The following is a 13,974-nucleotide window of genomic DNA, read 5'->3' as shown; positions in this document are numbered from 1 at the left end:
ACAGTGCTTCTGCTCCACTCAGGCTGTGAAATTCCTGGCCTGCAGCTCTCTGGTCATCATCAGACCATGACTCCCTGGACTCTCAAACAACTTGGTCAACTTCCCCAGCAAAAAATATTTTTACTGAAGTTAATGCTCAGAAGAGTAAAGATAAGACATTTATCACTGCCTACAAGATCCAGGGCCAGGGCTGGATGCTGGCTGCAGCTCATTTTTACAGTAATTACATTGTTAATTAATGGCAACATTCATTTCATGAGGACACTAATGAAATAGTTCTGCCACCAAGAAAAATAGTAGAATTCTGAGCAATGGTTTCATACAAGTTTCCAGGAACTCATCTTTTCTTCTCTGAAGGGATTCTGAGCTCAGATTGTACAGGCAAGGGGGTTCAAAAGCAGGATTTGGTTCACCAGGAAGAGCCTCACCTTTTCCCCCTTTACTTTTGTCCTACAACCCTTCAAAAGGCAGATCAGGAGAGAAGCAATTAATATAAGAATAAAAATAAGAATGAAATTATTACAATATTTATAAAATAATTATATAAAATTATAGATTAGAAATATATAAAATATAACATATAATATATAACTTCTATATAATTTCTATAATATATAAATTATAAATAATAATAATAAATAGAAAATTATTATTATAGTGCTAAATTGATGATCTGAACATGGAGTTCCACAAATGTAACATGGATAAGTCCACAGAATATTTGGATTATTTTGCTTGCTCACACCTTTTGCAATTCAGGAGACATTCAGAAGAAGAAACATCTATGCCACAGATTCTCTTTTCTGAGAATCTCAAAATGTCTGTCTCTTTAAATTCCATTTTTTTCCGGTTGGATTTTTTCAGTTCTGCTATGAGAATTAAATATAGCCTATAAAAATAAAACAGACTATGCCAAAACAAATGAAATTTCCAAAACAGCAGATAAAGAATCCCTTTACTGCCACTGGTGGGGTTTTTTAAAAGTTTTCATAATATCTGCATGAGGATCTACTATTTTCTAGCCCCTCTGAGATTTCACAGTTGAATTTCAACAGCCTGCAAAGAAAGAATACTGAAGGAGCAGTGGTTAAGGCTGTACTTTCTGTATTTAATTGCATTTAATCACAGAAAGAGTTAAAAAATAACCAAGGCAGCTTGGTAATGAAAAGAAACTTGAAATGTTAACCTGTGAAATCTACTATTTGAGGGACCCTCACTGCAGGATTAACTCAGGTTAAAATTCTGGAGGAGTACAAAATCTTTCATAATGTCTGAACAGTCTTCTTTTCTAAATTTCTTCCTATTTCACATCGTAATTTGCATCCACTAAATATCTGTTGATTTTAATTTCTCCTTTTCAGCTGGTCCTTCAGACGCGTGGGAGGGACTGGGATCCAAATCAGCCTCTCACTGACTCTTTTAATTATTCCTTATAAAAATGTCCTGATAAATTGACCAAAAGAGTAGCAAACTCTCCCATGAATCTGGTAAAAACAGTCTATACAGACCTTGTGGTTTTGAAAGTGACTTTATAACCAAGAAATTAACAGTTAATAAGGTCAGGCATCAAAATAACCCCCTCATTTTCTCCTTAAAAGGTAGGGACTGCATTTCTCTATAAATGCTCTCACTTTGACCAGTTATGAAATTGAATTTTGACCTTTGCACTGGTGGACCCAAAGAATTTTCTGTATAATGTGCCATTGAATTCAAACTTATCAAGTGGTATAAGTCCAAAAATTTTGTACTTGGGTTTTCAAATTCAACCTTTTTCTTGGGAGATTTTTTTGGAAGAGGAGCATCATGGGTTTTCTTCCTTTTCACTTTTTTCTTCCACATTAAAAATAATGCAATTAACTGAGCAATGTACTGTGCAATGTTTAACACTTTAAAATAAAACATCTGAAGCCTTCCAAAATTAAATGAGTACAAAACTTAGACTAGAAGAAAATAATTTTCTGCAAAAACCACAGCTATGTACCAAATGACAAAATTCTGTAAGATAAGGAAACTATGACTAATTAATGTATCACGCAAATTAGGACCTGATCAAATTTCATATTATCTCAATCCAGTGTGGGAACTTGATTATACCAGATTTAGTAAAAAATCTAAATAATTTTTAATCTGTCTTTATGTTATCATTCAGAAAGTATATCAAATATACACAACAGAAAGTAGGACAGAACATAAAAAAATCAGTAAAACCTTATCTCACAGCTTGCTGGGAAATACAGGTACCTTTATTTTGAGCAGTTTGCCTGGAGGGAATGAATTCCAAGTATGTGTTTGTTTGTCTCACAGCCTGTAAGCAGCATCAATGCAGATGTGACATTCTGAGAGGTTCTGACACAGAAAAAAACTCCCATTCCATATCTGTGAGTACATCTATGTAAACCATACACACACAGAAGTGCAAACTGCACATGTGCACCCAAGGGAGTCACTTTTCTGCCTGTGCCACTGTGGAAACAGATATGAGAAGGCAAAATTCAACATCTGGAATAATTTCTAAGGTAATTTCATTTTTGGCACTGTCTGCAGAGCTGGGAGTAGGTTTCAAAGCCTTTACCTTTTTATCACACTCACAGAAGCACAGAATGGTTTGGGTTGGAAGGGACTTTGAAGATGATCTCATTGCAGGTTTCCCTGCCCATGGCAGGGGGGTTGGAACAAAATGCTTTTGAAGATCCCTTCCGACCCAAACCATTCTGTGATTCCACCATTCTGTGTTTGCTGAAATGAATCCTTGCTCATCCACACATGGACAAAATTAATACATGTACAATAAAGCATGACATGACCAGTAACTGTGATAAGATCATCCAAGACTTTGTGCTCCGATGAAACAAATTCCAGTTTTTTGTGTCTTAACTTCTAGAAAGTTCTGCTTTTTCTGGTGCAGTTGTTTCCCACCAGTTTCATTAAAAATGGAAGGGCTGCTTCCAAGCACTGGAAGAACAAAGAAAGCAGGAAGAGGCTTCCCCAAAGAAGGGGCATTGTGATTTATTTTTGAACAGCTCTAGCAGCGTGGCAGAAGGTGACACTGACATGAAATCTGGCAGGGAAAAAACAAATATCTCCCAAGTCTCTGTTGGAGCAACTCTTGAAGAAGAAGATGGATCTCTAGCACAGTTACTGATTCAGAATTCTTCTTCTGTCTTATGTTTTTAGCTGAAAATTGTGATTTTTGATGAGGGAACAGCCTCAAGTTGTGCCAGGGTGTGGTATTTTCAGGGTCCCCCTTGGCAGGAAGGAAATGATGAATCTGACTCCATGTTATTAGAAGGCTAATTTATTATTTTATGATATGATATTATATTAAAGAATACTATACTAAAACTATACTAAAGAATAGAGAAAGAATACAAACAGAAGGCTTAATAAGATACTGAAATGAAAAACCTGTGACTCTCTCCAGAGTCCTGACACAGCTGGACTGTGATTGGTCATTAAGTAAAAACAATTCACATGAAACCAATCAAACAACCACCTGTTGGATAAACAATCTCCAGACCACATTCCAAAGCAGCAAAACACAGGAGAAGCAAAATGAGATAATTATTGTTTTCCTTTTTCTCTGAGGCTTCTCAGCTTCCCAGGAGAGAAATCCTGGCAAAGGGATTTTTCCAGAAAATATGATGGTGACACCAGGGAAGGGTTAGATTAGATATTAGGGAAAATGTTGTCACTGATAGGGTGACCAGCCACAGGCTGCCCAGGGAAATGCTGCAGTCACCAATTCTGGAGGGGTTTAAAAAATGTGTAGACATGGCATTTAGGGCTATGTTTTAATGATGGGCTTAGCAGTGCTGGACTAATGGCTGTACCACATGATCTTAGAGGGTTTTCCCACCATTAATGATTCTATTATCTTTGTCTGCAGCAGTTCCTTAACATTAATTGTTAAACCTCCAGATTTCCCTCAGTGAGCTCACCAGGGCTGTAGAAAGCAGGCAGCAGCAGGCAGGCTCTGCTGTTCCAGAAAAAAAAAAAGATTTTAAAAACCTCTTGCAGCAGAGAGCTGCTTAGGAACATCAGCACTGAGCTGCAGGGGTGAGGGCCAAGCACTGCTCACCATGTTTTAGAAATATTTCTATTCTCAATAATCTCAGTGCAATTTTCCACGCATGCCACGGTTCAGCATTCTCTCTTTCCAAAGGGTTTCTTTGCCTCTCATGCAGGAATTCAGTTCCATCAGCACAGCAAGCTGCAGCTCATGTGTCTGAGCAGCACTGGATTCATGTGCAGCAGTAACAAGGGCTAAAAAATAAGTGCAAAACACGTGGAAGCCTCTTAGGTATAAAAAGCTATTTAGATAGATAAGATAATGCATTAAGGGATTGATTTATAATCTCCAGTTCTCTACTCTTGATGCTGTCAGCTGGTACAGGATAGCTGTGATTCTAACATCCCAGAAATCACATAATTTGCATTTACTCCAGTAGTTTAGTCCCACCCCTTTTTCCCGGAATCATCTGCATTTATCAGTGAGAAGAAGCCTGCTGTGTTCTCACACAACAACTGATCTTTCTCATGCTGTTCATCTAAGAAACTCACTAGACATATAGTGAACTGATAAAAATTACTCCTTTCCTCCCCAAAAAAATCTTCTGCACAACGAGCTCTGGCAGCCCAGGATAAGGAGTGGGATCAACTGGCTTGAAATTCAGTATTTTTCTCCCCGAAGAGCCACTGCTGTGTGAAAGGGAAGAGCATGGAGGGATGGTGGATGGAGCTCCTCTGTGCAGGGGTGTTGTACTACAGCATCTCTTCAGTTTCAGAGATAAGAGACACACCATCCCTTCCAAAAAAAACTGTTTAGGGAGTGCAGGATGGGAGCAAAAAGTACAAAGAACCTTCTGGCTGCAAAGCAGACACATGCTGTGGGCAGAGAGAGGTGAGATAGGGAGCTGGCTATAAAAGATGAACAACAAACATCAAACACAGCTGTGGGGGAAGAAAGAAAAAAGAGAAATAAATAAAAGGCCTGGTTGCTGTTTCTTGATGAATTTAAAGCTGATCTAATTTGGTGGTATTCATAAAAAGCCAGTCCTGCTCTCTGTGGCCACCCTGCCACATTCCCATCCCTCCTCCTGTGCCACCACTGACAGTCATGCAGCCTCATGGTTAGCTGGATAAAGAACTGCAGCTCCCTTGCTTCTCCCAAGAAAAGGAAACCCTGACTTTCATCTCCATCAGCTCCCTGAATGATTTGTTTTGTAAGCCCAATGCAAAGAGAAGGGTGGTAGCAGAAAATGCCTTGACCCTGCAAGTCAAGCCATACTTGAGGGAAAGGAAGAGAAGTAGAGCTCAAACTTTTTTTCAATTGGAGCTGAAGTTTTAGCCTCCTGTCATAGCCAAGGAGAGAAAGAGGAACTTCCAGCTTGTCATGAGCTCCAGCTCCAGCCTGGAGAAGAGGAGGCTCAGAGGGAAATTTCTCAATTTTTGCAGAATTTGCAATTTTTCCCACACAGGAGGATGGGGCTAGTGCAGGTTGGGCTCTGCTCCCAGGGAAAAAGGGACAGGACAAGAGGAAATGGCCTCAAGTTGTGCCTGGGGAGGTTTGGGTTGGGTATTAGAGAAAAATCTGTTCTCTGAAGGGTTTGTCAAACACTGGCACAGCTGCCCAGGACAGAGGTGGGGTCACCATCCAATCCTTGGAGGGATTTCAGAAATGTGTGAATGTGACACCTGGAGACATGGGTTAGTGGTGGCCTTGGCAGTGCTGGCAGAGTGGCTGGACTTGATCTTGGAGGTCTTTTCCAGCCTAAATGTTTCTGTGATTCTTCTGACTTGCTTTAAACAGATCTTCCAGGATGTCTGAAAATGCCTCTTTCTCTTGGCTGTCCAAAAGGGACAGGGGACAAATGTTTGGGCAGGTGAACCCCACCCAGGAGCAAAGTCACACCTGATTAAGGGAAGTTGCAGCACAGAGCTGGGATCAGAGGAAATGCTGCAATTCCCCAGTCATTCCTCTAGCGCTTGTGCAGGGTCTCCATTAAAGATGCCTCTCATTTAGACTCCTATGTGAGAGATTTACCTTCACAGGATCACCCATCAGCAAACACCCATCTTCTTCCATTAATAACTTATTAATTCTTATTATTAATAAGCATTTTTAGCAGCAAGATTTATTTTATAGGATACTTTCAATTGTTGAAATTCATATACAATCCAATTCTCTTCTTGGGAGGAAGAAGACAAGACTACCTGTCATCCCCTGCAATAATCTCTCCTGGAAAATTCTGCATTCTGAAGCAAAGATTGCTGCTATTTATAGTCTCTTCTAGACATTCACGTGTATGCCTTCAAATCTCTTTCTGACAATTAAAAAAAACCCACAAGTGACAATGAAGTAACACAACTGATGAAAAGGCACTTTCTCCCTACGAGTTTTTAAAAAAATATTTGATACTGGATATTTTCCATGTTAAGGTAAATCATTCTGCTTGCTCACCTTGCTCAACATGTTGCCCAGAGAAGCTGTGGCTGCCCCATCCCTGGCAGTGCTCCAGGCCAGCTTGGATGGGGCTTGGAGCAACCTGGGATGGTGGAAGGTGTCCCTGCCCATGGCAGGAGAGTTGGAACAAGATCGTCTTTAAGGCATCCCAGCTTATGCATAAATCCAATTCAATCTTTCTCCTTCAGTTTTTCTGGAAGTCACAATCACCTGCTGAGACACTATGGAAAGAAATTATATTGTTGAAATTTGCTGTCTGCAGAGCCAGCTCTGCATGCATGCATATAAATTACTCTCCTTTCCTTGGCAAGGTGAAATATTTAGAGGTGTAAAATAAATGTGTAAAAGGTTTTAATTTTCCTGTGAGTTACATCCTCAATTAGCTGAAGTGGTGAAAAAGAAAACAGCTTTATGATTTCAGCACCTTGCATAAAACACTCACCTGATAGAGTAACCCAGAGCTGGCCTGAAACAGTGATTTAGAGACCCACTGAAGGAGAAAGGGAAATTTTAGGAGTTTTACACCTGCATAGATAAACACATTATGGAAATGCTTTTAAAACACCTTCTGTTTGAAGCCATTCTGGCTTTTATGGACTTCAGAGGTCTTTCAGCAGTTACCTGTGAGCAGCCATCCCCAACTCATAATTCTGCCAGAACTTTTATTATCAAGCAGTCACCATTCAAGAGGTGTTTGGAGAGCACCCTCAAGCCCATGGTGGAGTTTTTGGGGATGCCCTGTGCAGGGCCAGGAGCTGGACTTGATGATCCTTGTTGTTCCCTTTCAACTCAAGGTATTCTATGATTCTATGAATCTATGCAAAAGTTTCAAGTAAAGATTAATTATTTTTTTTAAAAAATCACTTTGTATCCAATGCAGAGAGCCCCTGACATGGGGAATGATTGACATGTGACTCCATTGATTCAGAATGCCCAACAACTGTTTTATTAAAATTATACTATATTACATAACACTATATTATAACTATACTAAAGAGATACTATGCTATACTATACAAAAGATACTAAAGAAAAACCTGTGACTGTCTGAGACAGTCAGGACACAACTTGGACCTAATAGGTCAAGGAAACAAAACAATCCTCAGCAGAATCCAATTGACAAATTACTTCAGGTAAACAATCTTCCTAACACATTCCACATGTGCAGAAACAACAGGAGCAGCAAGTAGAGATAAGAGTTGTTTTCTCTTATTCTCTCTGTGCTTCTCCAGGAAAAAAACCCTGAGGGAGAAAATTATGTCTCTGTTCAGAGAATGTGAATACCACTGTGGGAGCCTCGGGGTGGGTGGGGGGTCGGAGATGAGAGATCTCTGCAGCCAGGTCGAGGAACCTGGGGTTTATTGCAAAGGGCCTGGGTGCAGGGCCCTGCTGGGAGCTGCCAGGCACAGCTCAGAGCAGGCCCGAGAGAAGAGAGGGGGAGAGAGGATGAGAGGGTGAGACAGTAAGAGGGGAAGAGCATAAGGGAGTAAAAAGGGTAAGAGAGTGAGGTTCCCATTACAATACAATAAATCTTCTTCTGTGTTGAATATTCTAATTCTCACTAACCAATCCAGTACAATATACAAATCCTATAGTATATGGAATATTAATCCCAATGTTTCCGGATGGGACGTGCCTGGGCTCATCTGACCCTTGCTGCTGGGCCAAAGGCTGCAGCTGTGGTGTTTCACCTCAGAGATGCCTTTGGCCAGCTGGGTGCTGCAGCTGGGCACACAAATCCAGGCATAGCAGGAACTCAGTTTACCTCTGGTGGAAAAGGTTCAGGTGACGGTGAAGAGAAAGGAGAGGATTCTGCTGTAGAGTTTTAATCCAGAGTTTTATTCCAGGATCACAGACCTCTGAATCTTGTAACAGCTCCCAACAGAATCCAGACCCCGTGGTCCCGTCTCCTTTTGAGCCTGGGGACAGGGGGAGGGGAAGGGACAGGTGAGGGCCAGCCAGGTGTGAGGAGGGGAAGGCTCAAGGGATAAAGACACTGGGACAGGCCAATGAGCCCGGGCCTGAGGGGCATCTCTGGAACTTCTGCCAACCACACCAGGACCCTGCTGGAATGTTAAGATTGATGGACAGCTCTCAGCAGGAGGGCAAAGGGGAAAGGAGAGGGTGGCACACCTGGGGGGTTGGGATAGGTGAAACAGGAAATGGTGTCACACTGCAACACTATAGCATTTACATACAGCCTATAAGAATCATTACATTACCATACTGTGTTACATTTTAAACCCTAAAAACTCCTCTTTGGACCCCTTCTGCCAAGCTAGTAGGGTTTGCTCTGACCCTTGGGCCTGTCTGCAAGCAGAGGGTGTTGTTTCATCAAAAGGGGATTACCTTCAGTTGGCCACACCATTGTTTTCCAGTTGTTCAGTAACTGAGGTATCTCAAAGCTTGCTTGCATTTCAATCTCACTTATAGTTTCTGTATTCTCAAAATCTTTTGCCAGACAATCATGTTTATAAGGCTTTCCTATTTCATCTTCCCCAACAGCCCCAACTTTGCACCCAGTCACGGGGCAAATCACCCTCCTGCAGAACCCACTGGGTGCATCCTCAGAGCAGCCCCAAGGGAGGGGAGCCGTGTTTCCCTCCCTTGCACTGACAGTGCTAAGCTCTTTATGATGTAAAAAGCTCTGCCCAAGCAGACCTTTGCCTCCATGTGGTTTTCATGGTGCTCCTGCTGGGTCAGGGCAGATTCAGGGCTTGCACATGTGTGGAATTCACATTTGCTGAACAGAGAGGGACAATTCTCTCTCTCAGGCTTTTTTCCTGGAGAAGCACAGAGGGAAAACAATTCTTATCTCATTTGCTGCTCCTGTTGTTTTGTGAGCATGTGGAATGTGTTGGAAGATTATTTAGCAGAAGGGATTTGGTAATTGGATTCTGGTGTGAGTGTTTTGTTTTCTTGACCAATCTCTGCAAGCTGTGTCCTGACAGTCGGTCTGGAGACAGTCACCAGATTTTGTGCAGTTGAGTTCTTGTTCAGTTTCAGTTTAGATAGTGTAATATAGTATTGAATAATATGGTACAATAAAGTAATTAATTAGCCTTCTGAATCAATGGAGTCAGAGGCACCATTCCTCCCAGAGAGATAGGGTTGCCTTGCTGATCCCATACACATGCCCAAAACCAAACACTGAAATCACAACAGATTTGAGAGGAGAACTTCATATTTTATTTCACTGACCTGAGTCACATTTTACTTCACTGACCACAAGACCTTTACTCTTTTTACTTTGACAGAAATGTAGGCACACATCAAATTTCCCCAGCCCCTATAATGTACAAATGACATCTTCTGCTCCCCCATTAAAACCCCTCCAGGGGAGCCAAGGCCTGGATCAGCTCTGCCATCTTCCCTTGTCAGATTGGTTTTTTCCTGTGACAGCCAAACCTCTGCAGGCACCAAAGTGCAGGCAAGCACCCCCCGTTCACCCCAAAATGCCTTTCTCTCTGTCTCTTAACTCACACAAGAGAACATTTCTAATAGTACAACTGTGAAAGATTAATTCCATGGTTACCAAGTAATTTATTCCCACATGTTTCAGACTAAATATTAAATTTCCCATACCAATTTCTTAATAGCAGCATTAGTACCTTCAAGACACTGCACAATTTCCCCACTGAATGCAGATCCTTCATTTTCCAAGTGTTTTCCTAAATGAAAAACACAATGAAATTAGAATGTATGGTTTCCGAGTGTCAAATATTGCTCTATTGTTCTGCAAGAATTACTCTGAAAGAGAAGGATTTTTTTTTAATTATTTGCTAAAGCTGTTTTCCCTTGTTCTAAAGTAGGGCAGCATCTTTCACACTCCTCCTCCTCCTCCTGGTGCACAGAAGAGGCAGATGCACAAGCAGTGTTTGAAGTCCACAGGACCTGGTGAAATTTTCAGTGACAAAATGCTTCCAACTCCAATTCTGCTGAGGTAATATTTTAAAACAGTCATTCAGAGAAGTTTACAGAGGTTATTAAACTGAATTAAGAGCTGTGGATCAAAATAATTTTCCCTTAAGCAGGGTGTAGCTAATCTTTAGAATTTTTCCAGGCAGTCATGCCTTCATTACTTCTTTTTCCAACCAAAAATACTAATCTGGATTTGTCAAAGCCTGAAGTGAGATTTACATTAGTCCAGAAGCTACTCTTTGTGTTGTAAATTTTAATTTAGCTTGAGCTGGAATAATAACTGCAGGGATTTGAATTCATCCAAAACATTATTGTACCTGTTAGAGCGGCGTGAAATTTTTTTTATATCCTGATTTTGTACCAGAGCCTAAATCCTCATAGGAGGGGGAAGAAGAAAATTTGTAATCCATGAATGAGTGAATTTGCAGTGAAGATGAGGCACTCAGCCAGCTGAGAGCTCTGGCTTTAATTTGATCCACCAACTTGTTGGAACACCAGCAGCTGCCCCATGACCATGGGGTCTTTATCTGGTGGGAGCAGAGGGCAGGAGAAGCTCCTGCCTCAGCCTTACCTGCCCATCTGCATCCCTGATGCTCACCAGCCACTGGAATGGCATTTTCTGTGAAATATCAGCAGGAGAAATGCTGGAAAACAAGTCCACATATGCAGGAAACAGCAGAGGGGGTGCTCTGGATGGGCAGAATTTGCCCCAGCTTCACCAATTCATAGCAATTCCAGGCAATTCTTTCTAACAATAGCAGCCCGAAATCACAATTTTTATTTTTTTTTGCCACCTTCAGATCAATAGAGATGTGAGTTCTTTTCCCCAGAAACATCAGAAAATTTAAGGCATATTGTGCATAAATTAAGATAGATGATAAAATCTAACTCAGGTGCTGCCTTCTGTCAGAGGGAAGCCTCTGCCCCTGGTGCTGACCCTCCAGGCCCTTGTACACAGCCCCTCTGCAGGATTCTGGAGGCACTGAAAAGCACTAAAATGTCTCTTTCACTTGCTTTTTCCAAGTATCTGTTGCCTAGAATAAACATCTCATTCAGGAAAAAAAAAAAAAAGAAAATTTGATATAAAGCATTTAGATATTTTCAATTTCCTTCTAACGCCTGTTTCTAAACCAAAAATAAATGCCAGCCACAAACTGACATTAGTGAAGTAAAGCTTTCTCAAATATAAGGGTTTTATTAAGGAGAAAGATTCCTCTGGAAAGTCTTGCAATTTTTTCCTACATGCTCCTCCAAAACCCAGCCAGCCTTTTATCCCAACCTCTTCACTGCTGAAGATTTTCTCCTAATCAAACCTTTAAGCCTTTTAAAAGAGGCTTAAAAATTAAGGTGATATGAAAAAAAAAAAAAAAGATAAAAAAGATTAGCTGGCCCTTTTCCATCCCTCCTGGACTCTCTCATTGCCACAGGCACAAACTTCTGGTTTCAGAGCAGCACCAGCTCAGCAGAGCACTGCTAGCACACCATGTTCCCAAAACCCATGGAATTATTTAGGTTAGAAAAGACCTTTAAGATCATCAAGTCCAGCAGCTCCCCCAGCACTGCCAAGGCCACCACTCTCCCATGTCCCTGGTGCCACATCCACATGGGTTTTAGATCCCTGCAGGGATTTTGACTCCATCCTTTCCCTGTTCACTGGAATCACTTCCATGGACACATCAGAGTCACTGCTTTGTCCCACCTGAAATCCCCCCTCAACCCCCCTGGCTCCTTTGGGCATGGGATGGAGAGCAGCCTGCCAGTGGCCAGGAGGGCAGAGAGTGCTGAGATCATGGACAGTCACTGGCAAAATGTTTCCAGGCCATCCTACAGCTCATGAATCAGCTCCCGTCACCCCAAGCCATCTGTCTGATCTGTGAATGCCTTTTTTTTGACCTCCTGGTTAAAAGCTCTTCGAGGGACATTATAAACGTGCAGCATTTCAAACCAAATTGCCCTGAAACTCATCCCAAAGGCAACAGGGCAGCTCAGGCCCCATCCCATCCAAGTCCTCATTCTGACAGCTGAGGCCTGCAGAGTGAATATTTTGTGCTGTACATGTTGGAAAGCACAAGCTGTGCCAAATCCTCACTATTTATAAGAAACCATTTTTGTTAGACAGGAATAACTTTCCATTACAGTTGAACAGATTTGACAAGGATGGGAAGTTTTGAACATTGTGAAATTGGACAATTTGGAGTGATAACCAGAGGCAGTGTGGAATCCATCCCTGGAGATTGCTCAGCCATGTCTGCCCCTACATCTCCAAGAGGGGCATTTTAGAGACAGATAAAACTTGTTTGAAATGTGTCTCCTGGTACTTAGTTTATTTGGTGCCTTTTTCTCTGGGCAACTTTATTACTCATAGTGCAATTTCCTTGCTTGCACTTGAAGCAATCCTTCTCCTGCATGATGATTAATCTTGCCTTCTGAAACACATTTATTCTGTTTTTAGCCATTACTTCATCTCTTTCAGGAAGGCCTTCACACCGAGATGTTGATTGCTGAATTGTTCCAGTTTTGCATGCCTGTGATCCATCCAGGTACCCTGACAGCAGGCTGCATTTCTTACAGCAGTCATCATGATAAATGGCATTCAATAGGTCACATTTATCTTCCAAGAAAATCCAACAGCTCCCTAACCAGGTTCTTGTCTGATATGGCACTGGAGGAAAAAACTAACATTCAAGACAGTTCAAGAGCTTCTAACCTCTCAAGACCTGAAAAGAATGAATTTGTGCTCTGAGCATATTTTAAATTTCCTTCTGCCTTCAGATCTCAGGCCACCTGATCACTTCAGAGGCCGAGGGGACAAGGAGCATCTGTCTCTCACCACCTGCCACTGAACCACAGTGCAAGCTGCAGCCACTTCTTGTGCCACCAGACCTGTCAGTGAAAGAGGATTTCCCAAGGCTGCCCTACACCACCAACACTGCTGACAGCCAGGTTTGTGTGACAGGTAGAGACTGCAGCTCTCTGCTGGTTTTTTTTTTGGTTTTTTTTTTTTTGTTTTTTTTTGAGCAGGGTTTCTTATTTTGAGAAATAAGATGTAGTAGAAAGGCTCAAAGAGGAAAAACTCCAGACATCTTCATGTATGTGCTTGCCAAAAAGTCTTGGGAGTCCCACAGAGGAACCAGATGGCCCCATATGTGAGAGTAAAACCAAAAAGACAAGGAGGAAATGCATTAATAACCATGGGCAGCCCCCTCATCTAGAAACACATGGCCTTCACATGGCCCTTCCCCAGCAAACACTTGCTGTGACTCTTCCCTTTGGATTTTATGTCTTTTATATTACCCCAGAAAACAGGAAAAGACAGTCCATGGCCACTGCAGCCATGGGGGTAACATCATGGGGATAACTATATTTTCTTAGGCAGATCTTTAAACAAACAAAAAAATTTAAAAACAATAAGTTAAAATGAGACCCATTTTCACTATTAATCCTTGGCTCCAAATATCCCCACACGAAGAAACATGCACGATACAAGGATAAAGTCATTTCACAAAACACAGTGCATAAAATACCTCTAGCAGTTAAAATAAATAATTTCTGGCCTTGGAGACCATGCTGGCATCCCAAACTTTCACACC

The sequence above is a fragment of the Molothrus aeneus genome, chromosome 6 (assembly GCF_037042795.1).
Source record: "Molothrus aeneus isolate 106 chromosome 6, BPBGC_Maene_1.0, whole genome shotgun sequence".
Classification (NCBI taxonomy): Eukaryota; Metazoa; Chordata; class Aves; order Passeriformes; family Icteridae; genus Molothrus; species Molothrus aeneus.
Note: the sequence above shows the minus strand (reverse complement) of the source record.